This window comes from Haemaphysalis longicornis, unplaced genomic scaffold (assembly GCF_048455015.1).
Source record: "Haemaphysalis longicornis isolate Haplotype H1 unplaced genomic scaffold, Haemaphysalis longicornis Haplotype H1 scaffold_14, whole genome shotgun sequence".
Taxonomy (NCBI): Eukaryota; Metazoa; Arthropoda; class Arachnida; order Ixodida; family Ixodidae; genus Haemaphysalis; species Haemaphysalis longicornis.
In genome coordinates this window covers 54,403,992-54,430,121 of record NW_027526245.1, presented here as the reverse complement: position 1 = coordinate 54,430,121, position 26,130 = coordinate 54,403,992, and the positions used below count along the sequence as shown (strand labels likewise).

The 26,130-nt window shown below is 43.1% G+C and overlaps 1 long non-coding RNA gene across 3 annotated transcripts in view; it reads right to left on the bottom strand.

The window, feature by feature from the left end:
• Positions 1-1,654: 1,654 nt before the first annotated feature.
• Positions 1,655-26,130, bottom strand: part of LOC144165107 (uncharacterized) — a 102,998-nt gene continuing 78,522 nt past the window's right edge. For all 3 annotated transcript variants that reach the window (XR_013321364.1, XR_013321362.1, XR_013321363.1), the window contains 2 exons: positions 6,668-6,712; positions 1,655-3,144 (listed from right to left, as the gene is read on the bottom strand). This is a non-coding gene — a long non-coding RNA (uncharacterized LOC144165107). The remainder of the gene's footprint in view (positions 3,145-6,667; positions 6,713-26,130) is intronic.

Sequence of the window (26,130 nt, the reverse complement as noted above, 5' to 3'; positions counted from 1 at the left end):
TTCGGAGCCTCTCCCGTCGGTATTATTACCTTCAGTCTAGTCATTTTTTTTATTCTCTAACCTAGTACAATAATGGCAACTACCTGACGAGCGCCATTAACGCAAGTGACTGACTAACAGACTCATCAAGACCCGACTAAAACTGTTGGACGTAGAGATTGCAGATTTCGGGAGTAGATTCCTATCAAGGCGTAGGGACATACTAAAAGTAATGCTTAGGAATAACACCCCTGAGACGGCAAAAACAACAATTGTATTCTGATAATTATGTATATTACTCTTCAACCGTGGGGCTATCAAACTGGTTTTGTATGATAGATGTTACTCGTAAGAGTATCCAAGAGCCAGTTTCACGCTTACGCCCCAGCCGACGCTTGCTGGTAAAATGCTGGTTTGGGGACTAAACTGGGCGTTTTTACGGATTCTTGAAGGTGCCTATGGCTACGTCAATGTTTTTTTTTCGGGTCTTTATAGTTGGGCTTTTGTCTTGTTGGTAAATATTACTCACAATATACGTAAGATATCTATGTAAGATTGTTGTCCCGAAGACTAGGCTAAAAGGGTGAGGAGGACCTTATTTCAAAATACACGCCCAACTTTTGTCAAGATGTAGCAGCCTGACCTAGCTGACGTTCTTCGAAATTGCAGACCGGATGCAGAAACATTTTCGAAATATATTTTTCAGTAATTTCTTATTACATCACACAACCATTGAAATATTGTTCCGATGTTTGCTCGTACACGCAACCAGTACGAATGTCAAAAGGCTGTTTTACGAGATTTTCTCTAACCAATCACTACAGGGACTAGTTTGAATTTTGGTAAATAACGTGTTCTTGGGAAGCTCTCAAAAAAGATCAACCCGTTCATATATCCCATTGGTTTTTACTTCAAACGGGGTCGACACAAATGCCCGTTCACCCAATTTAGGCGTTTTGTCTTATAAACAGGTAAAACGATGGACGCGATCTTTTGAAGTTGCGCCTCAACGCAGTGAGTATGGCTAAGATATCATCGCCCAGCACAATATGCTGGACCTTATTCCAACTTGCATTTCCAGAACTACATTGCAATGACAATGTAGGAGCTCAAATAAGCTTTATTTATTTTTATGCAGCCCTCAAGCAAAGAAAACCACTGGACACGTATCCGCTTGCTTTGAAACCAAATGACGTCAATTGTAGTCTTCTGCCGCCCCTGCCGCGTAACTACCGCTTTTTTTCTTAACCCTTCCTCCATTCCCCTCCTCTTCCGAAGCTACGATATGAATTGATATAGTTTCGTTGTAGGCAATTACATATTCCTGCATGCCAGAGCTCGCTCGCAGTGCTCGCTAACCATCTACTGGGGTCACGCGGCTCCTTAACACCGTTTTTTACCCGCATTCGTTTTATTTTTTTTGCTATCGTAAAAGGCAATAGAGCATGTCTTTGCATTTCAAAGGCAGCTGTTACGCTTTCACTTCCAGGTAACTCAAAATCCCCAATCATACGTAAAAAATTTAGGCCATGGCAAGTCACAAAACACAAGGTTTAGCAGTGACGCCAAACTGCACTAAAACAACTTTTCGGCCACGTGGTGCATGCATAACTGAAACATTTGAGCGCAATAAACACAGCTACCCTAGAAGTAAGGAGGACGAGACAAGTGCGCACTCTAAACTCAATTTATTGCAAGCGTCGTCACATATAAACACATTCTTTTATTGGAGGGTGCATGCGCAGTTCGACCCAGATATAAAACAATAGGGTAGGCATATTCAGAGAAAACCTTTTCAAAACGCAATTTCCTTGCCGCATAAAGGCACAGAAGTGGGAATAATGCATTATTCCGCATTCTTCATAATATAAGATGCCGTATACCCAGACGTAGTGTTTTCGCTTCGGCTAAGATTTTTTATCTGTTCAAAAAAATGTTCGCACTCGCACGTTTCACACTGCGCATTTATATCCCCGCGCGTCGTGCATGCTCTTTAGAGAGGAATTATGCTCGCGTGCCCTTTTTTTTCACGCATCTGGCCGTGTGAACGGCAAAGGCATCGCCCAACGATATGGGTATCTCGTAGGCCATGCAAAGTTGCAAGGCATAAATGTCTTGGCATGATTCTTTTAGCGCTTTTTATGTATTCGCTTCCAAGAAATTTGCGCTCACAGACGGCAAACTTTGCGAGGGGCAGAACACAACTGCTTCTCTTCATCTTTCTGCCACCTTCTTCAAGTTGTGCGTAGCCCTAGGTACATAGCGAAGTACTACTGGTTTCTCCTTGAACAGGTCCGGTCTCCGGTATGCATGGCCTTTGCTTTTTCCAATAACGTCTAAATAGCACCCACCAAGACAGCGCTCCAGTCGCAAAGCTACTGCAGTCAATTCAGCCGGCAGTCACAGCAGTCCTTAGCAGTGTTTGGGAGCTATATAGTCAGTGTGTCCTGAAAGTCTACACACTATAGCGCTTTTCACTGTCTTGGAAAGAGCAGAAGCACCAGAAAATAGCTATTTATTATGTCCCATTTTCGCTTTTGCATTGTAACAAGGGATATTTCTTATACCGAATAATCAAAGATTTTTTTTGCTTCACAGCTCTTTTTTTTAATTTGAAACAAAGATTCTCATTCTTCTTGGTGAGGCTTCGTAGCGTACACTACATTATGCTAAGGGCGTAACAAATGGTAAGGTGCGATTTAAAAGACACGTAGAATACAAATTGATGGGTGGAAAGCCAGGGCTGCGTAACACGTTCCTATATACGCTTTGTCATCCGCTTGGCAGTGCACTTCGCAGTCAACATAAAACATTGCTCCTCATGCATATAGAACATACGGGTGATTTCACAATGTGAAAATATTAAGCAACATGGTGCTATTGCGTCCTGTAAGTAACGTTGCAACAAAATTATCAGTGTCGCGGCTCCAAACTATCATAAGCGGCATCGCCTGGGGAGTTTCTTCGTTGGGCACACATTTGTAGCATTAAGAAAGAGAGGGGGGTGCCGGTATTTTCTTGCTGGGTCTTGATCGGGACAATCCGAAAAATCTATTTGGCATTTAGAACAGTAGCAGTGTTTGCAATACATCTGATCGCATTCTGGAGGGGGCCTGTTTCGTGCCATTCCTTGAACACGTAGTTCACACAGTATTCTTTCTCTATCTGGAAGAGAAGAGAAAAGGAGAAGACGGCAAATATTGAGACGCGTAAACATAATGTATACGAACGATTTCAACGCTCCAACCAACGTATATTGTGCGAAAGCAGAATGCAGTTCAAATTATAATTCAACTATGCTCTTATTGGCAATTCTGTGGGTTTGGTAGGCCTTGCTGGACTTGGAGAAGAAAACATCGGGAATACACTATGGTAAAAAACTTCATCTTTTACTTTGGGATATTTCGTTTTGTAATTCACTGGTGCAGGTACGTGCACCAGTGAATTGGGTAGGTAGGTGACAGTTTTTTAGAACAGAAATAGCAACTGCCCTAAAGCTTCACTTCTTAGGCTTAGCATAACGCCTTTATGTCTCATTTCGTAAACGAACAAACGCAGACTAAAGTGCCCAGACTACAATAAGTATGTCGCGAACCGCGGGGCGTAGCGCAACGCCAGAGCAACATGCCTAGTGGGGTAGGTTTTCAGAACAGAAATGCCCGTGCAGTAGTGGCGAACGGAGCACGAGCTCCTCGTTTTATTTATTCTTTTCGTCATATATAGAAGACGCTAAAGCGCCGGCTGTGCGCCCTCACGGAAAGAGCTCTGGGGCGGTATTCTCGAGTTTTGTCCCTTTTGCGTCCCTTTCAAAAGTGTCCCTTTTGGCAAGCCCTTATTGGCTAAAAGCAAACAACCGGAAGTAACGTAACGCAAGCGCGGCAAAGCTACTGTTAACGCTCATTGCTTAACCGGAAGTACGTCAGGAGGAAGGGGCACAAAAGGGACGTTTTCAAAAGGGACAGTTACGAGAATACCGCCCCTGATGGCCCCCACCCTGACGGAACATGAAATTGCACGCGGCTTCGAGGGAGGGGTGCTTTGATTGTGGAAGTAGGCAGATGAGCGGTTCAGCTGGCTACTTCTGAACGGGGTTGGGTGGAGTTTCGAGGCACGCCGATTTGAGGCAGTGTAACAAGGCGGCCTCTTTGAGACCAATCAGCAGTGTAGTAGCGTTCTTCTCCATCTTATTGGAAACACAGTGCGACTCGTCGTGGGAGGGTGGAAGAGGTGTCTTTGTATTGCAATGTCTCACCCGAGAAAACGATGTGTCGAGGTTGCAGGGTTTCAACGCACAAAAATGATCTGGCCAGGCGGTCAAGGCGAAGGGGCTGAATGTAAAAAAAAAACAAGTAATGGGATATCTCAAAAGGGCCTCGTGGCGCAACTTAAGACGAATCCAAGATGCGATAAGATGAATCCAAGTTTTCTTTCATAGACGTAAATTCAAAGGTCTCCTTCGGTGGCAGAGGAAAGAAAATCCTGATTTTCATTCCCCGCGAAGGTGTAATTTTCTCAGAAACTGTAGACCGTAACGATGGAAGGACACAAAATGGTCGTACTAAGGAGGTGGAGATAACAAATCAGCCACGTTACTGTCTGAGATAGCTTTATCGACCTTACCGCAAATTAAGGTTCATGCATTCAAAGCACAAGAGTTTTAGAAGCAGTGATGGTTGCTTTTGTTGATGATATGAACAAGAAGCCTGAAGTTTCCCACGCGTGTTATCGTTCAAGAGGCAAATTGGAAAGCAGTTTTGGGGCCTCTGTGCTCCCCGTGCAATTACTTGGATGGTTCGTACTAAACGAAGCCTTCAAAACGTTTTCTTTTTTTCAGTTTATTGGACGACTGGCATCCGCAATCGAAAACTGTTTTGTATGTCTTCGTTGAAACAAAAGCGTTTTCCAATTGTTTTTGATAAATTTCAGTCCCTGGCCAGCTTCCTGGCCAGTGAAGTTTCCTGGCCAGCGAGAAAGCGATATTCTTTCCTCTGCCTCTGCTCGTGCTGAGCAGGACCACAACGTCATCGACCACGTAAACGAGTAAGTAGTCACTTAGTTAAGACGGGGTTCATCAAAAACTGCATCTCGGCGACACTTGGACAGATGGGGCCACTTCCAAAAAAAGAGGTCGCTCCGAATGGTGCGCCTCTCCTTCTAGATCATAGATGGCGCCACCCGGAACTGATGATCATGATTGGCCACACCCCGGTTTAAAATTCCCGCGCAGGTCCCTGCATGCAGTGCGCCAAGTCGATGATGATGACTGCAGTGACCTAGCGGCACGTCATAGTCATGTCACGGCGTCACGTGGTTCACCATAAGTACAATTCTCCCCTTGGTATCATTTTACGCTACCTACAATCGACCGCGTTGCAACGCGCCCTAAAAAGATCAAAGCCATTTGAAAGTGCCGAGGCAGACTGCAATGTTTCTCGTTCGAAGCGACAAGATTACGATACCCTTCGATAACATGCGGCAGGAACAAGGCGTCTCGGGCATTCGACAAGAAATTCGTGTTTTCGCGTTCACAAGCCATAAGAATCATTAGGTGTCCTCAGATTTTTCTTAACGAAACCTACAAATATGGACTTTATCCAAATTTCACCGTTTCCAGCCGTCCCAGGCTTTGAAACCCATTAAGTGAAAGCGAATTTAAAGCCGGTTTCGCATTTGCCGCAAAATAAAATTTTGTGCTGATTGGGATTCAGGTTAGGATATTCTATGCGGCTACTAGGCGTTGCTTTGGACGGGTTTAGTTTTTGTGTATAGCATACACTCATTTTTTTATCGCTTGTTTAGAACAGGCACATATGTTTTGTTTTGTTTTCAAAATTTTCCGCAGCTTGAACTTGTGTATGGAAAGCTGGAGAAACAGCAGAGCTGGCGACCCCGCTTCCTTCGTCGGAGACCTGGCTGTAGAACCTCACACGGATTTCTGGACGTGCCGCTGAAAGTTCTCCATGACTGGCAGGCCCGGATGGTTTTGTCCACAAGCCTTCACATCTCTCCCAAAGTGGACAGTGAGCACGCGTTATAACCCATGGAAATCGGACGCCCTAACTTGGTGTCCTTAAGGCGAACGCGGCGTCTGTGTTCCCTACTTCAGGCGCGAACGCAGCTGAACTGGCGACGACCACAGCACGCGAGAGATCACGCAGCGAACATTGCGTGGAGTGTTCCCGAATGTCCAGCTGGCTTACGCCAGGCGCTCTTCTTGCGCGTCTCTAAAAATGCAGCGGGGTGTTATTTTTTCCTGGTATTTTTTGCGAGCTCCTCCCCTGGCGCAATCCCACATGTAAGCCTGGGCGACGCCGGGTGCGCCTCACGAAGTGCACGCTCACGTGCGCTCGGTATGTTTACTTGGTATTTCTACCTGGTAACGCTTGATGGTAGAACTAAAAGCTCAAAGAGCTCTTGTGCTCACATTTTTTGTTTCCTTACATGGTACCATAGAATTAGTACGACACTGCAGATTGAGGCCATACTAGCACGCTGGTCGGCAGTTCCGTTGCGAAATAGGATATTTTACAGAGAAATCATTTAGTGCGTTCTTTAGAATACTGAAATACGACGGGTATATAATGGTGTATAAGGAATTTTTTATTCTGATTCTTTATCGCGAAGTTGTGACGCGTATCAAAAATTCAGTAATAATTAACTGAGCACTGTGCTTTGGTGCGACACTTACTGATATTGCAGGCTTTCGTATAGTAGTTGCTTCCGCTTGTACTACCTGAAATACAGATTGTATAATTTGATATGCACTTATAGGAGAGATTTAACATTCTCCGTTTACAGTTTTATTAAAACGAACTAGAATGTTCAAAATAATTAACACATGAGTTACTGATCCGAACATTGGTGAAATCACCATTGATTGGTTTGTCGAATTGTACCCATGGTTGAATTTGTGGAGGCCCAAAACGTAAACTGTTGCATCTTTATGGTTGCCTTTTGAACAAAATAGGAAGTATTCGAGACCGCAAAATTATTGTTGCTAAAATTGAGTAACGAAAAAAAGGTTAAAAGTCTCATGAATAACTGGCACCCTGATACATGATTACGTGTGCAATTTATACTTCAGCACGTGTAAACTATAGAAATCCTGCTTCATAATGCAGAATTTTATAACGTATACAATACCCTAAACAGGAATACCGATAAACCTTGTAATACCAAATTACAGCGAGAGGTATCAGAAAGATGCCTTATCCTCAGAATACTGGATGTTCGTCAAGCTATCGCTAAATAAAATACAAGTCTGTACAGGCTTAAGAACGTTCGAAATACTTTTGAACAGGAAAGGTTCAAGATACCCAATCTAAAAGCAGTTTTGTGCTTTTCGAGCGTTTTATTCTACCAAGTCTCCGTAAATGAGGAAAAAATCTCTCGGGGTACGTGAAGGGCCATAAAGACAGGATGCGCGTTTCTTTTTTTTTTTTTGTTAATATTCAGAATATTTGGTGTTTTGTAGCACCTTAAGCCCTAGTGCAGAAGCGAAATACGCAATATTAACAAAGAAATTAGGCACATTTAGTAAAAAATTTAATTCACCCGCGCCGTCGTATGTTTCGTTATGTCAGTAATGACGTGCCTAGCACACGTACCTAAAACCAAAAATAGTACTCTCACGATAAAACCGGAGTGGGCTAGGCAGCAGCATTTCCGGCATGACGCTCAACCCTTTCGCTTCGTGCTGCAGGAGGTCACCCTTCTACTTGGATCCTTTTCATGGCCGTACTACTACGCTTCGCAGACGACGCATGCGCACAGACTCGTAGGATTCGGCTCCGTGTCATCTTAACGAGGTGATAACGTCGCCCTCGATGGACCATGTCTGCCGCACTTCATTGACTCAACATGGCTGCTATAATCGGTGACGTTACCTCACGTGGGAGCATCGCGGACTATTGGCGGTGAGATGTTTGAGTGGCGCCCCCTGGCTCTGACGTCGGCTTAGGGACTCGCGCCGCTGTCGTCTGCTACACTCCGCTTGTGAGGGGCAGCAGTGCCTGGGCAAGAAATCACCAGCTTCGTTGCTGTAGTGCGTTAAAAAACGTATTTCTAGCGACTAACTTATTTTGCCAGCTTCTGACGCATCTGAATAATTTGAAGCTGTATCCCCCCAAGTTTGCAACACACGAAGAGATAGAGAACATCTTTCTTGAGAATATCGGTCAGAAGATCGTGTGTAACTCGTCCTTTCTTGCTTATTCGCGAGCATCAGCGATCAGAGCTTTTCGATAAGTATTCAAAATGCGTAGGCTTCCCTGCAGTATTTTTGAGATGCTCCTATGAAGACTCAACAGTTTAATGCTACGTACCAAGCAGCGGCCTCTACACGCGCATCGCACAGCAGGAAATAAAGCGGCTTTCTTCTATTTCTTTCGTTGTTGTCTTGTATCAGAATAATGTTTCTTGCTTTTTTTCTGCCCAACGCATTAATTTTTCTGCGCCGTCACCAACACCTTATAAGGAGGTTTCGGGATGTTTGGGAGGCTCACAAAGGTCGTGTGAATACTTCCTTCATGTTGTATGTCATACATTCCCTACTTCACAAATTGGCTTCCATTACGGCTGCGTGCAAGAAGGTGCATATCCGCAACGTGCTTTGTTTATTCACATGCAAATACAATGAGAAGGTTTGTGCTACGCCCCCGCGATCCGCCCTAAATGACGTGGTCCACAGTACTCGAAGGCGGCTTTTGTGCTCCGAATTTCTATCGTAATTATATCGTTATCATAACGAACTGACTCTGAACTTGAACAATGATGACATGATTACGGTGTTGAAGGCATGATATACTCGCTAACTAACGTAATAAATAGTATATCTGCATATATTACAAGAATCGAAACCGAAGACGAATTCCAAGTAGCTCTTTATTGCTTTTCAACCCTTCCAGGCGCGAAGAACAAATCCTATTCTACTCGGGATGGCGTTCTATGATTTGAAGAAAATTATACTTTTACTCTCTTGTCCTGGACTGAGGACCCGTCCCACTAACCAGATCGATTTAATTGTTAAATAAGGTTTTCCCCTTCTCTCCTTCCTAATCCTCCTCCTCTTGAGTGCAGTTTTCCTATAACGCATATCCGAATATCGGGAAGATATGGCTGTGCAAAATGTTCCGAAATATCCCGCCAGGTCTTAAAAAATATATATGTGTTACTATAAATTTAACGAAGACGTGACTCGTTGTGCTCAATAAACCTCCATACTCGTTAGATGCGTGGTATAGAATCAGCACGCGCGTATATACACACTTGGTTATTTGGAACTCAACCTACAGTTTTTGCACTCTATAGTGCATGTCGGCAAATTTTCATGCCTTGACAACGTAAAGTGATGTGACAAAATACGTTCGAGCGCTCGGCAAGGTTGCAAAAACTGTCTTACCTTACATATGATTACCGGGAATTGTAATGCCTTCTGCCAAAGCCTTCAGCCCTGAAGGCCTAGAATTTGTTTTGGTCTTCCATTTTCGCTGTTATCGGTTATTAGCAGCTGACTGTTCCTTTTGTTCGAATGCTTACTTGAGAAGCTGACGCCTAGCTCCGACTCTTCGCGCTCCGCTCAGGACCGGCTTCACAAGGAATGGGTTGGCGCCGTCAATGTTTCCCCCGTAGCGGTATCCAAAACTATACTTTAATTGACACCATGAGTTAGTGTATGCGATTTTAAGCCTATTTTTATAATAAAAAGTTACCCACGCGCCAATTCTGGTGCGGACAAGCATCAGACATTGACCGAGCGCAAAGAAACAGCAGGGAGAGCGAGCCTGAGTGAAGCAGACGACAAATGCGAGAATCCCTAAGCTGACGTCGCGGAGGCGGGCTTCAAGCGCCGCCTGTGTTCGCGCTCACCGCCAATAGGAGCGCCAACGGAACGCGCTTTCGGCAGTGGGCGTAGCAGCAGCAGCATACCTGGCATGACGCTCAACCCTTGTCACTCCGTGCTGCAGGTTGGTAATTATTCCTCCATTCAGTGTTATCGTAGTGACGACCGTTTTCTGGTGCTGCTTCCCTGCCCACTACGTTTAAGATATCTCCTTTCTGTTGTTTGTTTCGTGTCGCTAATCTGTTGGCATGCGGGGGTAGAGGCGAACCCCAGTCCTACAAAGATGACACAACTGTTAGCCGGACAGGCACACATTACTGCCTCATTTGAAGCAATAAGGAGCTCTCAAAAAGGAATTGAGGGAAAAAAAATTCCCCGTTAACTCAGCGCGCAGAAGTGGTTAAAGCACAGTGGCCGGGCCGGTTTAACCACCCTGAGGAGCAAAGTACAAAGCATTGAGATGCACATTGCTAATCGACATGAACAAATTTCTGTGCTTGTATCAAAAGATAATGATTCGGAAAACAGAGGCCACAGAACTAACCCACTTATAGTTGGGGTAGAAGACCCTGATAAGGAATATAGCGAGGAACTAATGAATGATGTAAGAGAAGAAATTTGGGGAAGAAGCTAGAGAAAACTACGACCGGCATTGAACGATGCCGTAGGCTTGACCGTAAATTGGAAATCAGTCATGTCCAGTAATCATCAAATTTCTAAATTATCGGGAAAAGGCTTGTGTATACAGCAGGCATTTAAACTAAAGAGAACTACGATGTCTACCTCTGAGGAGTTTTCTAGCAGGGTGTGGGTGATACGGAAACATTAGCGGGAAAGCGGAGCTCGGGAAACAGAAATTGGTGCAAAAGTTAAGACATTGTACGACAAGTTGAGCATTGATTACACTCTTTACCATTGGAATGAAACCGAAAAATCGCGTTTTAAACTTCACAAGAACACCGGTAACTGACGCCGTGCTCCTGGGTCTGAACCATTCAGAATCCTGAATGCATATGGACGAAGTGGCTTGAACAAAGCAACTGAATAAAACACTTTGCTCCTTACTGAAAATCCAGATATAATACCACTCACGAAAACATGATCTAATGATGTTTGACAGTGAAATAATCCCACCTGGTCACAATATATTAAGACCAGAGCCTGAAGGCAAGGCAGGAGGCGTTGCAGTTGCGTTATAAGAAATTCCTAATGGTGATTAGAATGCCAGAAATTGCTCAAGTGGTAAGCTTATTGTGCAAAATGTACAACAATAATCTACAGTGTATTGTAGCTCCCACATACAGACTCCCGACATCGTCTATTGAAGTCATCGATTAATTTAAAATATATGGGCTCACACTAAACTTTTTAACACCCTTTAAGGTTCTAGAAGGGTGCACTCAACATTTTGCACCCATTTTGCACCTTTTAGGGACCAAAACATTGCTCCAGCACCCAATGATGAGGGTGCAACAAATTAAGGGATGTAAATCTTAACATTTTTGCACCCTTTAAGGTGCTAGAAGGGTGTACTGAACATTTTGCACCCTTTTTGCACCTTTCAAGCGCCCAAATATTGCTCGGGCACCCCACATCGAGGGTGCCAAACTTCAGGGGTGTAATCAACAGTTTCAAAGGGTGCTACGACCGTTAAAGGGGTGCTAAACAGTATTTCTTCTCGATTGGGGTGTTATCACGGCACCCTATCGTTAGGGTGCCTAAAAGAACGGTGTGTGAATACAAGCATGCAAAATTGCACAAAAACAGGCTGAATGTTTAAACCGCACATTGCACTATTTCACCTCCCATTGAGAGGTTTAAATATGAACTCTCCACATAGACCAGGGGAAATGCTCTAACATTGCTGCTCGTAATTTGCACAAAACGTGCTGAATGTTTAAATTCCACTCTGCACTAATCCACTTCTTCGAATGTATCACAAGGTTCGTTTCGATGTCTGGGTGCACGGGAAGAGAAAGCTACAAAATGCCTCTTGTAGTCCTATAAATAAAACTTTTACGCGAGGCATCGGTGTCCTCAACGAAATCGAATTTACCTAAGAATTTGTTCCCGTATTATTATTCCCCAGGCAAAAAGTCCAACAAGACTTTCTTGTTGGGATCACAGCACGCCTGTGGGGCCAATACAAAGTTCTGTCGGCACTCTATCATTCCAATAGCCTAGTCTTCCAACAGGGAGTTTAACCTTGATGGCGTTTGTGGGGCCAATATGAAGCTCTGTCGGCACTCTATCGTCCCACAGCGTAGTCTTCCAACAGGGAGTTTAACCGTGATGGCGTTTACCGGCTCGCCAACACGATCAGTGAACGCCAACAGACGCCTTGTTCGTAATCAGCGGCGCGAGCGCGCCATCAGACACAACCGACAGACGCCCTGAAGGTGGTTTTTAAGGCCTAAACAGCAGCGTTTATGTCGGGCATAGACGCTAGACGTCAACGTTTGTGTTCTGAATTTTCCCTTCAATAAGTAACAGTCAGACGGACGATAACATAACGATTTGAAGATATGCTTTGGTTCATACCACGGCAAGCACAATCGTTTGTGGCTGCAGCCGATTGGTTGCTCTTCGTCCACAACAAACTGAATCGGCCGTACAGCTTTCTTCGAGGGCGTGTATGCAGGGGTTCTATCTTCCTTTTTTGCGCAGGCCGACGGGGGCGGTCGTGTAAAATCATTTTCGCTCGTCGCTGCCGTTCTGCCTACCTGTTTGCTGTACCTATTACGTCGCCGCCACCGCATGCTTCGGTCGCTTTCTAATAATCCCCACTTGTTACAAACTCAGAGGTTTTCGCACTGTTAGCAGTCGTTTTACACGACGGGTTTGATGCGCCTGACATGCCAGGAGTGACATCGCTTGTAGTATAAGCGCGACGTTGCTTGTCTGCAAGACGGTGCCGTACAAACAAGCGTTATCAACGCCATAATTCTAAAGCACATTCCATTTATTTCGTCGCTACCGTGGCTTGCGCAGGAAAGGTCGGGTTGACTGCGATAGCTTTTCTTGAGTCAAATAAGGGAGCTTTGGCTCAATCGCTTGCAGCGCTAGCAACGCGGCCTCGTCTGCAAGACCGGTGCGTGAGAAACAAGCGTTAGGACATCCAGAATTTCAAAAATGCAGCATAAACTAAACACAAGCGACAATATTTGTTGACAACTTACGTACGCCATGCTAGCGGGAAGGCAGTAAGCGCCTATTTTTCTGCATGCGTTGAGCTGGTATTGTGTACGACGAATACCCTGCAATCATCTGATGTGATCCTGTATATATCTCTGTAAATAAAGTTTTTTTGTTTATCAAAAAAAAAACCGCCCGCCGACATAGCTGAGTGTTAACGCGTCCGTTTACTGTTTTGTAGGTCAATGGTTCGATTCCTCGTCGAACCTGTTTTTTTTTTACGTCAGGGTTTTATTAGCTTTTTGTTTTTCTTACGACCAGGGTGAGCGCCTGTTCCTTGCTTTCTATCACGCCGACATTTACCGCCCTCTTCATAAACCCAAAGTAGCTCGTTTTCTCGCACCTTCTCTCTTGAGAAGCCCGCCGTGAAAACCAAACCAAAACAAACGTCAAAACCTCTTTTCAATATCAGTATATATGTCAATTACTTTATGTGTATTCAATTTTTGTGTTTAAAAACCTTAATAATAAGTTATAAACACATTCCATACTTTGAAAGCAGAAGGATAATTACCAACATTACAGTACTAACACAATTTTCGTCAAACATAGAGGTGCTGCATTTGAAGTCTGGCAACTATCTCTCACTTTTTGTGTGTTTTTTCATGGCGTTTTGTGCCTAGTGGTTGCTGGAGTCATTTGATTAGTTTTACCTATTTCAAGCTTAAATCATAGTTATAAAAGCTTTATGGGTGATGTCTACCCTTCCAACCTACGCGTGTGTTGAACATGGGGACCCCGGAAGAACGATCATCGCCGGATAAAATACTGCGCGTCAAAAGTGATGACATTGCATCAGAACAAAGCGTATTCGTGTGTCCGCGAGATGAAGACGACAGTGAAGGAGAATTGTACGTTGGAAACATCGGTTTTGCTCGGGTAAGTACGCATTTTTTATTATTCTGTATTTGGTTGGAACGAGTTCTGGTGTTTATGGGTCAGTAATTCGCTAGACCCCCATCTCGCTTGCTCTGAGAGCCTACGTGAGTTAGTATACTTGTGTGGCGCCCAGTCCACCGTTTCCGCAGAAGTCAGCATCAATTTACGCTGAAGCTAAACCCTGGCTACGATGCTCGCGCTGTGGTACACGGCTGCTAATAATTTCATATCACGCAAGGCTCTTTAACACCGGGGCGTTTGTTTATGTGTCTCTTAAACAGTGCCTTTGCGGTTGCAGATCGCAGTCGCGATTTCGCGTGAGTGGCACAACGCTGTGATTAATCCTCCCTCGTGAATACTCGCGGTATACCAAGAAATAACTTGAACAGGAGGTTCCCTGGAAGTGCATGTGAAAAAGCGTACACTTGATTCCTTGGCTGGCGTCTCGTAGGTGTTGTGAAATTCCCCCCCCCCCTCTACACGAATTCCGTGCAGTGCGCTTCGCAGCTATTGTGCTCGCAAGACCGGCGACCGTACGCCTCGCGGTCTTCGGGCAGCGAGGAATTCACATACGTGCAAATTTTAGGTGAAATGCACGCATGTGGCCTCGCAGGGAGTTAGCTAGTCTCGGGGTAGTGGGGGAAATTTCACAACGCCTACAAGGCGCCTGCCGATTCCGTCAGAGTGGCTCTCGGGAAGTCTGGGGCATGATATCAGAGGCATATGTATTGTTTCAAATTAGTGCAGAAAATTGAGCGAATTCGCAAGTTCTCATTTTCGCAAAAGTGCAGGCCATACAGAGACTAACAAGAAAGCTGTAGGCACTCACTCAACTCGATTTACATTGGAGAATTGAACGTGCAGATACAAGTCAGACATTGAAATGGAGGAGCCTCAATCACACACCAGTTCCGATTGAAAGCAAGAGATGAGCTGCTAGCATGCGTTCCATGCAAATTAGCTCAGCAGTGAGTTTTCCATATATCACGCATACCCCATTCACAGTATCTGCGGGTCTAATAAATACATTCTTACTGTGACCTAAATTTCACTTGGGGTGTTCTGGGAAGGTTCTTATTAGTGCCTTGGAGGTTACTGTCTTTAAACGATTAAAAAACTACTTGATGTAGGCATTCGTGCTTTGTGTGTGCTCTTCTTGTATTTCAACAAGTGTCAGCACACTCACAGATTATGCACCTGCAGGTGCTGCTGCTAGCTGTCATGGGTCAGCTGCCTTCCAGTCCAGTTTCAAAGGCTTTGCCAGGGCCTCCCTTGGCCAACAGACACTGCACCTGCTGTACCCAAGTACTGCCTGGCCTTTTGTTGGTGCTCCGTACGCTTTGCTGCCAGGAATGGTCATTCATCCATCATCTGGCCGCTTGGACCACCCATTCAGAAGGCAGCGAAATTTGCTCGACACATCGGTCCAGGCACTGCTGCCATTCGGTGCACCCACCGATTATGTACTTCCAGGTTAGTTATTGCATGTTGTGGAACCTGCCATGATGTATACCTGTTAGGAGTGCTGTGGCCTCTTATTATCTGAAACATTTTCATGAAGCAGTGCTGTGCGTTTGGAGCGTGTCATTGCTTAGCAGAGATATTGAAGATATTCTGGGGCCGATTACTAAAGGGCAAGAAGAGAAATTGAGCTGACTTTGAAGCAAGTATTCGTATGTAATCAAGCCAAGCAAACATTAAGGATCTTTTGATATGGTTTTGAACTTGCAATACAAACTGGTCTACTTCAGATCATACTGTTATAATCATACTATACCGAAAAGTACATCCCGCAGTCTATAGAATTTCGGCAGCGCTTTTTTCGCAGTCTCTCATGAAAGGTACTACTCTCAATGATTGAAATAAGTCGAGGTAGCACCAATCTTTAAATCAGGAGACGGTACTTCACCATTAAATTTCCCTAACAAGTACCATATGCAAGGTCGGGAAACATTTCATCCACTCCCAGGTCGCTAATTATTTATAAAATCACAATATCACATTCGAATATCAGCACGGTTTACACAAGGGTTACTTGAGAAACACAACTTTCAGGATTTGTTCCCGATCTACATTGATCCATTGACGCAGGCTTACAAACTGCGGTAGTTTTTCTCGATTTTTCTAAAGCATTCAATCGCATTGCACACCACAGACTACTTCTCAAACTTCACCCTAATGTCCTCACTTGAGTGAAAGATTTTCATTCTTCTGAAATGCAGTTTACTTCTAATAACTATAAACTTCTTTTGCTCGTGCCACTTTGTAGTCTCCCCAGGCAGGTTGCTTGGTCTTGTCTATCTTCCATGTTGCATATCCTCCCATGTAGGTCTATTTGCAGATGATGTTGTAATTTATCACACAATTTCTTTCAACTACTACTGTCAATGCTTTCAATCTGATCTTAACACAATTAACTCCTGGTGCTGCAAATGGCTAATGTCACTTATCTCTAAAACAAAGTGCATGACTTTAACGGTGGCAAGTCTCGAATTGTAAATACTTACTTCATTACCAACAGCCTGATTACCTCTTGAGACAAAGGTGTTTTGGTAGGCCGGTAGGGGAGGGGGGATTGCATAGTGGATTTCAAAAGGTAGATCGATTGGGAAAATACGACGTGTGATTAATATTTTCATTTGCACTCCAAAACTTGCTTTATTTGATATGTTTAACCCACTGCAGTGGCTAGGGTGGTGTGCTGTGGAGGCGAATGTCGGTTAGATACCGCTTGGTGTGGCCGCTTTTCAGGTGGAGGCAACACGTTAAGACGAACGTGTTTTGAGATTTCGGTGCGCACAAAAATACCCAGGTGGTCAAAATTAATGCGAAGCCTTCCCCTACAGTGCTCCCCATATACCAACTGTAGCTTTGGCGTGTTAAACCACAGTTTTTTTTATGTTTTTGGTATATTACCAGCTGCTGTAGCAGGTGCAACATCAAAGTGAAATTATACATGTTTCCAAGAGCTAAATATAAAGGTCTTATTGAAGTGCGTTTATGGGTCTATCTCATAGCAGTAGTGAAAGGTTATATACTCTGGTGCAGGTTAAGAACGGCAACGGCTCATGTGGTGTAGTCCAGTGTTTGACGGAATGCCGTGTAGGCAGGTAAAAGCATTATTGCAATGATGAAACGTAGGTCACTGACCAAGTCAAAAAAGCCATTTAACGGTTTCGTGCTTGTTCACGGTGAGCATGTGTCATGGAAAACGAAGCTATATATTAGGCATTACGCGGCGCAAGGAGTTTGCATGGATATGGTGCAGATTGCCATCCATTATGTTGATAATGTTGGGCGTCGTCTGAACGATGAGGGACTCGAGCAGGAATCGAGAAGAGATAGATTGCACTCAGTTGTCAGTAATTTTGTTTTGTTCCAGTCGACCACGTTTCCCATCCTCTCAGGGTGCTCTGCCACTGGATTTGTTTTTGCATGGCCCTTGTTCACTTCGTTCCAGTGCTGCGTTAATCTTCTGTGCAGATTGCCCGTTTCGCCAATGTACACTAATTTGCATTCAGCGCATGGAATCTAATAAACAACACCCGGAAGCTTGGAGCGTGAGAGGGGGTCTTTCACGCTGACAATGTCAGAACGCAGCTTGCTAGTGGGCAAATGCACGATGTATGCACTGCGTTTCTTGAAAATGTGTGCAAGAGTTTTACCGATGTGTGGGACATAGGTAATTGCTGCACGTTTTGATGCAGTCCTTGTGGCTGCCTAAATCATTATATTCAGAAAGAAGCGAAGAGGGCGACTAGCAGGAATCCGCATTGACATTAGCAGGCAGAAGCGTCCACAAGGCCTGTGTCAAAACGTGCTGCAATTCTTATCCCTCACCTCAATAAAGCTTTTGCACGCATTTTCAAGAAACACATTGTGCACATCGTGCACGTGCCCACAAGCAAGCTATGTTCTGACATTGTCAGCATGAAAGACCCCCTTTCACGCTTCAAGCTTCCAGGTGTTGTTTATGTTTTGAACGAAAAAAGTGCCATTTAAAGGTGACACGTCCTACCTTGCCGATTTCTGATGCCTGATTGTTCAGTTTGTGGGGATAAGTTTAGCAGATTGCTCACATGTCTAACCTGTATTTGTGCTTGAGCAGTCAAACGCTGATGTTAGCAGTGAAGTAGGTGAAAATTGCAGTTTGATTGTAGTTGTGTGCAGATTACCTACATTGTGTTAATTCGTAGAAAAGCAAAACTGAGGTAACCCTGCTAACTGTTCCGCATTGCAGCATTTTATTATGCGAACGTTACGGAGTTCAGCTGCTTGTTAAAGGTGAAATAAACAGTGGTACAAAAAGAAGAGCATCTACTAAACAGAAATATTTTCACAATCGCAGGATGCCAACGGTCCACCTACCAACTTGTGTCCTGCATCGTTTCTGCTGGCTGCAGCGGCTCATGAAGCATTTTCCAGCTTCTCAAAGTTTGTGGTCAAGCGCTTCTCCAAGTGAAAGATGCCGCAGAGTGATCTTTTGTTTTATTGCCACAATTTCACGTGCTCAGCAGCAAATTTACTCGTAAGGCTTTTTAAATATTCATCACCCAAGAGGGCATGTTACCTTCGTCTTCGGTGGAATGTGTCTGCACTCAGGTTATTTGTGACAGAAACAAGTGGACCACGTCGTCAGAGTCATTCAGGCCTTGTTTATTGTGCATGCTTCTGAAATGACATTTTCATTCGGCTGAATACTTTCCAAATATTACGATTTGTGAACAAATTATGGTAAAAGTCATGATTAGTTGTACTACAGTGCAGGAAGGAAAAGCCAACATACGTTTTAAGCACCTCTGATATTTCAGATCGTTGGCTGGTGAGCAATAAAACAAAACTGATTTTTTTTAAAGTAAAATCAAATATTCGTTGTCACCAGTGCATGACCATAGTAAAAGCTATCTAGTCACCAAATTTAGAATTAGACACGAAATGGCAAGAAAAATAGGGAAAGAAAATAGACAACTCACTACAATAAACCAATTCGTAAAATTCCTCAATGTCTATAAAGTGATGATTCAGGCAGGTTAGTTAAGATGTCAGTGGGTTTACACACAAGCACATGAGCTCTCAATATTAACATATTTTTAGTGAAGACCGTCTTCCTTCATTAAGCTGCTTTGCACGTTGATGCCAGTCTGATAAATATAGTCCTGAATTTTATAATGATCAATCTTTGTATGGGAACCATATATTTTTATATGATGTCGCTGTGTATTTCTGAAACAGTATCTAGTCACTAATTCCAATTTGTTGTGGTCGGGTTTTTTCAACTAATTCGTAGCTTTTTTAACAATTATGGTATATTTTGTGTTCCGAAAGGAATGCCTCATTGCATGTTTGCCTATGTAGTGTTGAAAGCGGACATTTTGCTTCAAAGTGGAATGTCGGGCTAGCAACAAGGTACTTCGCGTGCTGCTCACTTTTATTCATGCCATTATTTTTTATATTATTTAAAATTAAAAGCCAACCAATTAGCTGTCGTTTTAAATTTGTCGCCTACTTTATACTTTTTTTTCAACTTTCTGTAAGGATTGACTATCCATATTTTTATGATACCAAGGCGTTGGACTGGGCTAGCTGGTACATGTTTGAATGGATGAAAAACCATAGGAAAACCCAGGACACAGAAGAGAACGACGGGACAAACTTGTGCCGTCATTCTGTTTTAACTGTTTCCTGTGTTAAGGAACTTTATTATGAGCCGCATTACGGAGGAAACTATACCTTTTGCATTTGGTCTTCCTTCATATTGAACCTTTCTGCTCAGCTCAAGAATAAGGCACTAAACATTGCAGGTAGCTACCTTGATTGGAAGTTTGATGCAATACAGAGAAGCCAAGGGTTTTAAGGTTCAAGGAAGTTTTGTGTGGTTGAAGTGTTGCACACCTAATTGCTTTCACGGCACAGCATGGTTAGGCTGTGCAGTGAAGCTCGAAGGATGTGTACTGCAGTTCGGCAAAATGAGCGTATAAATGGTTTTTTACGAAGTTTTGGATAATCAACTACCTCTAAAGTTATAACTCTGTACTGAGATGTGGCTCCTGACTCTTTAAATTGATGTTTTAACAATCGGTGACACAAGTTCAAGGAAATTATCAGCTGACGTTGAGCTTCAATGGAATGTCTCACAGAACCGAGCTTGGAAAGCACGAATGTTTCATACCATAATCGTGTGTGATATTGTGCAATATGTGGTCTCACACCTGCTGCACCATTTGTGAACCGAGGATGACACACCCTATTTGTACCCCTTTAGGTGGGTTCTTTTGCAGAAGATGCTCCTACAGACTGGGGTGCTAAGTAGCACCCTAGGATACTTTTAGGCGGAAAAGGATGTTATAAGGCACCTGTCTTCTGGGGTGCTTCACAAAGGGTGCTCCTGCGGCGGCAAAATCCAAGCACCCTAAAGGGCGTAAAATATTCAGTTTTTAAGGTGCTCCTGCGGCGACGAGCTGAAGCACCCTTTTGGGCGTAAAAATTTTTAGTGTGCACTCATGCAAAGTGAGTAGATTGGATTATGTTATCAGGAGATTTCAAGCTACCAGATACAGATTGGGCCTCTCTTTCAACAACTAAGCAGAACGATATCCTGGGAGAAGCAACGCTTGACGTGCCTTTAATTTTCATTTGTTACAAGTTGTTGACGATTTCACTAGGGTGCAGGGAAGTTCAAAATCAGTTCTTGATCTGTTCTTTGTTAGTTGGTGTAATAAGGCTTCAGCCAGCTGTGAAGTGGTTCCTTTCCTTTGACTCCTTTTTAAATAGTACTGCTGATGTGCAATACCATAGGGACTCCTTTAAGCATTTGGTTATTGAATGTATTGATCGCTTTGTTCCATGTGCTCTTAAAAAAATAAAAGAAGTAACCCCTAGATTTCTCGAGACACTTTAAATCTCAAAAGGCAGTTAAAAGGATCAAAAAGCATCGTAATCTTGGGGATATCACTGGTGTAAGCGAAAAAAATTCCGAAGATTGCACCTGAGCTTAAAAAGCACAACTATATTGACAAAGAGCTGTATATTGGCGAATCGGCACCAAACTTCATTTAAACGTGTCCCGAGAGATTTTCGCGGACCATTAGGACTACATCTTCTGAATGTAATGCTGTTTGAAATTGATGAAATTGATGTTCATGATGGCGGGGTATTACACCATTGAAAATAGAGTTCTTCGAATGTTTAAGGCAGATTATCCAGCTATACATGACGCTGTTGTCTGTGAGCGAGGCATTTTTCAAGGTGCTTCTTCAACTCTGTATTACAAAGACACCCGGACCAGACAACATACCAAACATATTTTTAAAGCGATATGCCGAGTTGATCGCCAAATATCCGCATGTCTTATTTTCAAAATCACTACATGAAGGCCGAGTACCAGATGATTGGAGGGCCAGGCGAGTCAAGTCGCTTTAAGTCTGGTAAAGAGCAGCACATCTCCTATTATCCCCCTATTTTATTAACGTCAACTACCTGTCAGCTGCTAGAGAACATGGTTTATATTCATGTATCTGAATTGCTTAGTAAACATAACACCCTAACAAAACACCAGCACGGTTTTAGAAAACGTTATTCAACCTGCACTCCACTTGTCGAGACAATATGCCATTTCGTAACTTCTATTACACACTAAACATTTTTACGCCCAAAAGGGTGCTTCAGCTTGTCGCCGCAGGAGCACCCTAAAAACTGAATATTTTACGCCCTTTAGGGTGCTTGAATTTTGTCGCCGCAGGAGCACCCTTTGTGAAGCACCACAGAAGACAGGTGCCTTGCAAGGTTTGGTGGTATATGGAGTTTTATAAGCATACCTTTAGACTAAATGACCCCACATAGCAATTACAAGAACTGCAAACATCACAGAACAATGCATACAAGTTCCCTGGTGAAGCCCATGGTTGAAATGTAATGTCATTGTTCAGAAAACATTATTTCATCATGAGGCTAGCTTGTACATGGTGCGTTGCATTATGTCCCTGCCGAAGGATGTGGGGTCATTTGTCACTGTTGCAAATGAAAAGCCAACAGCCAGGGTCCATTAGTTTTGGCTAGTATTACGAGGTGCCTCACGGCAAGCATTCTACGTCGATAGACTTTTTTAGAGTTGACTAGAACTTAAATCAGCAAAAGATTCTCAACAAAACATTCAGTCTATCCGCAGCTTTAAGGTTGGCTAATTTCCATATTTGGGTTTCTTCTGCCTTTCTTAACAACATTTTTCTTTTGATAAGAAGGTGCATAACCAAAAGAAAAAGCTTTTCTGTAAACCTTTGGCAGCTATATAATTGTTACAAAATATTTTTCTCTAAATACGGCAGCTTAAACTGAGAATATTTGCATTTAAAAACATTAAAATAAGTTTAAATTGATCATAAATTTTTAGCTGTTTTTACGCAAAACTGTACATGGGATATGAAGTGCACCACAAGGATGGCTTTGGATTAGCTTTAGCAAATTTGGGACATTTAAGGTGCACTGAAATCTCAACACATGCGCTTTTTCACTTTCTGCATCCACCAGGAAAATGGCTGCCAATTTAGACAGCGATTCTAAGTAGTTGACGTGCATTTTAAAATGATCTCAAACATTATAGCCACACAATTATTTTTACAAGTTGTAGACATTGCCCGTTACACCAGACATTGGACTACACTGTCAAGAGCTTTGACATCTACAATGACGTCTACAAAGCAAGCTTATACTGGCAGAATGTTTCATACCATAATTACTGTATGTTCAGAGCTCACGTGTGAAGTATGGATACTGCTGCTTCTGCAAGAACCGAGGATGAGCACCCTTCCTGGTTCTGAAAAAAATAACAGAGGAAATGCCTTAAGCAGGATTCCGAAACAGGGTTGAAAGAAACAAGAATGAACAAGAACTTCTTTCAAAACATGTAAAGCAATGCAAACAAATATTTATTTCAACTTCATTTCTACAAAAGACCACCTTATGAAGACTGGTGATGAGGTATTGGCTCAAAAATAGAGCAGAGAGCACTTATATGAATGCTACAGGGAGCCTTCGCAGCCAAAAATTGTTTGAGCACCTAAACTAATCACTGTTCAACAAACTCATAAAAAATGTTTGAATGCATAAAAAAACAGTGGTAAACACAGGAAACAGTTAAACAGAATGACGGCACAAGTTTGTCCCGTCGTTCTCTTCTGTGTCCTGGGTTTTCCTATGGTTTTTCGTCCATTCAAACATGTACCAGCTAGCCCAGTCCAACGCCCTGGTATCATAAAAATATGGATAGTCAATCCTTCCAGAAAGTAGAAAAAAAAGTATGAAGTAGGTGACAAATTTAAAACGACAGCAAATTGATTGGCTTTTAATATTAAATTATAATATAAAAAATAATGGAATGAATGAAAGTGAGCAGCACGCGAAGTACCTTGTTGCTAGCCCGACATTCCACTTTGAAGCAAAATGTCCGCTTTCAACACTACATAGGCTAAACATGCAATGAGGCATTCCTTTAGGAACACAAAATATACCATATAGGTTAAAAAAGCTACGAATTAGTTGAAAAAACCTGACCACAACAAATTGGAATTAGTGACTAGATACAGCTTCAGAAATACACAGCGACATCATATAAAAATATATGGTTCCCATACAAAGATTGATCATAACAAAAATTCAGGACTACATTTATCAGACTGGCATCAATGTACAAAGCACATTAATGAAGGAAGACGGTCTTCACTAAAAACATGTTAATATTGAGAGCTCATGTGCTTCCCTGCAAGTTGGGTGCAAACCCACTGGTATCTTAACTAACCAGCCTGAATCATCACTTTATAGACATTGAGGAATTTTACGAATTGGTTTATTGTAGTGAGCTGTCTAGTTTATTTCCCTATTTTTCTTGGCATTTCGTGTCTAATTCTAAATTTGGTGACTAGATAGCTTTTACTAGGTCATGCACTGGTGACAACAAATATTTGATTTTACTTTTAAAAAAATTCAGTTTTGTTTTATTGCTCACCAGCCAACGATCTGAAATATCAGAGGCTCTTAAAACGTATGTTGGCATTGCCTTCCTGCACTGTAGTACAACTAATCATGACTTTTACCATAATTTGTTGACAAATCGTAATATTTGGAAAGTATTCAGCCGAATGAAAATGTCATTTCAGAAGCATGCACAATCAACAAGGCCTCAATGACTCTGACGACGTGGTCCACTTGTTTCTGTCACAAATAACCTGAGTGCAGACACATTCCACCGAAGACGAAGGTAACATGCCCTCTTGGGTGATGAATATTTAAAAAGCCTTACGAGTAAATTTGCTGCTGATCACGTGAAATTGTGGCATTAAAACAAAAGATCTCTCAACGGCATCTTTCACTTAGAGAAGCGCTTGACTACAAACTTTGAGAAGCTGGAAAATGTTTCATGAGCCGCTCCAGCCAGCAGAAACGATGCAGGGCACAAGTTGGTAGGCGGACCGTTGGCATCCTGCGATTGTGAAAATATTTCTGTTTAGTAGATGCTCTTCTTTTGTACCACTGTTTATTTCACCTTTAACAAGCAGCTGAACTCCGTAACGTTCGCATAATAAAATGCTGCAATGCGGAACAGTTAGCAGGGTTACCTCAATTTTGCTTTTCTACGAATTAACACAATGTAGGTAATCTGCACACAACTACAATCAAACTGCAATTTTCACCTACTTCACTGCTAACATCAGCGTTTGACTGCTCAAGCACAAATACAGGTTAGACATGTGAGCAATCTGCTAAACTTATCCCCACAAACTTAACAATCAGGCATCAGAAATCGGCAAGGAAGCGGGTGACACCTTTAAATGGCACTTTTTTCGTTCAAAACATAAATAACACCTGGAAGCTTGAAGCGTGAAAGGGCGTCTTTCATGCTTACAATGTCAGAACATAGCTTGCTAGTGGGCACGTGCACGATGTGCACAATGTGTTTCTGGAAAATGCGTGCAAAAGCTTGATTGATGTGTAGGACGAGAATTGCAGCACGTTTTGACACAGGCCTTGTGGACGCTTCTGCCTGCTAATGTCAATGCGGATTCCTGCTAGTCGCCCTCTTCGCTTCTTTCTGAATATAATGCTTTAGGCAGCCACAAGGACTGCATCAAAACGTGCAGCAATTACCTACGTCCCACACATCGGTGAAACTCTCGCAAACATTTTCAAGAAACCCAGTGCATACATCGTGCATTTGCCCACTAGCAAGCTGCGTTCTGACATTGTCAGCGTGAAAGACCCCCATCTCACGCTCCAAGCTTCCGGGTATTGTTTATTAGATTCCATGCGCTGAATGCAAATCAGTGTACATTGGCGAAACGGGCAATCTGCACAGAAGATTAACGCAGCACTGGAACGAAGTGAACAAGGGCCATGCAAAAACAAATCCACTGGCAGAGCACCGTGAGAGGACGGGACACGTGGTCGACTGGAACAAGACAAAATTACTGACATCTGAGTGCAATCTATCTCTTCTTGATTACTGCTCGAGTCCCTCATCGTTCAGACGACTCCCAACGTTATCAACATAATGGATGGAAATCTGCACCATATCCATGCAAACTCATTGCGCCGCGTAATGCCCAATATATAGCTTCGTTTTCCATGACACATGCTCACCATGAGTAAGCACCAAACCGTTAAATGCCTTTTTTGACTTGGTCAGTGACCTACGTTTCATCATTGCAATAATGCTTTTACCTGCCTACACGGCATTCCATCAAACACTGGACTACACTACATGAGCCATTGCCGTTCTTAACCTGCACCAGACTATATAACCTTTCACTACTGCTATGAGATAGACCCATAAACGCACTTCAATATGACCTTTATATTTAGCTCCTGGAAACATGTATAATTTCACTTTTATGTTGCACCTGCTACAGCAGCTGGTAATATACCAAAAATATGAAAAAAAACTGTGGTTTAACACGCCAAAGCTACAGTTGGTATATAGGGAGCACTGTAGGGGAAGGCTTCGCAATAATTTTGACCACCTGGGTATTTTTTTGCGCACCGAAATCTCAAAACACGGGCGTCTTTACGTGTTGCCTCTATCTGAAAAGCGGCCACACCAAGCGGTATCTAACCGACATTCGCCTCCACAGCGCACCACCCTAGATACTGCAGTGGGTTAAACATATGAAATAAAGCGAGTTTTGGAGTGCAAATGAAAATATTATTCACACGTCTTATTTTCCCAATCGATCTACCTTTTGAAATCC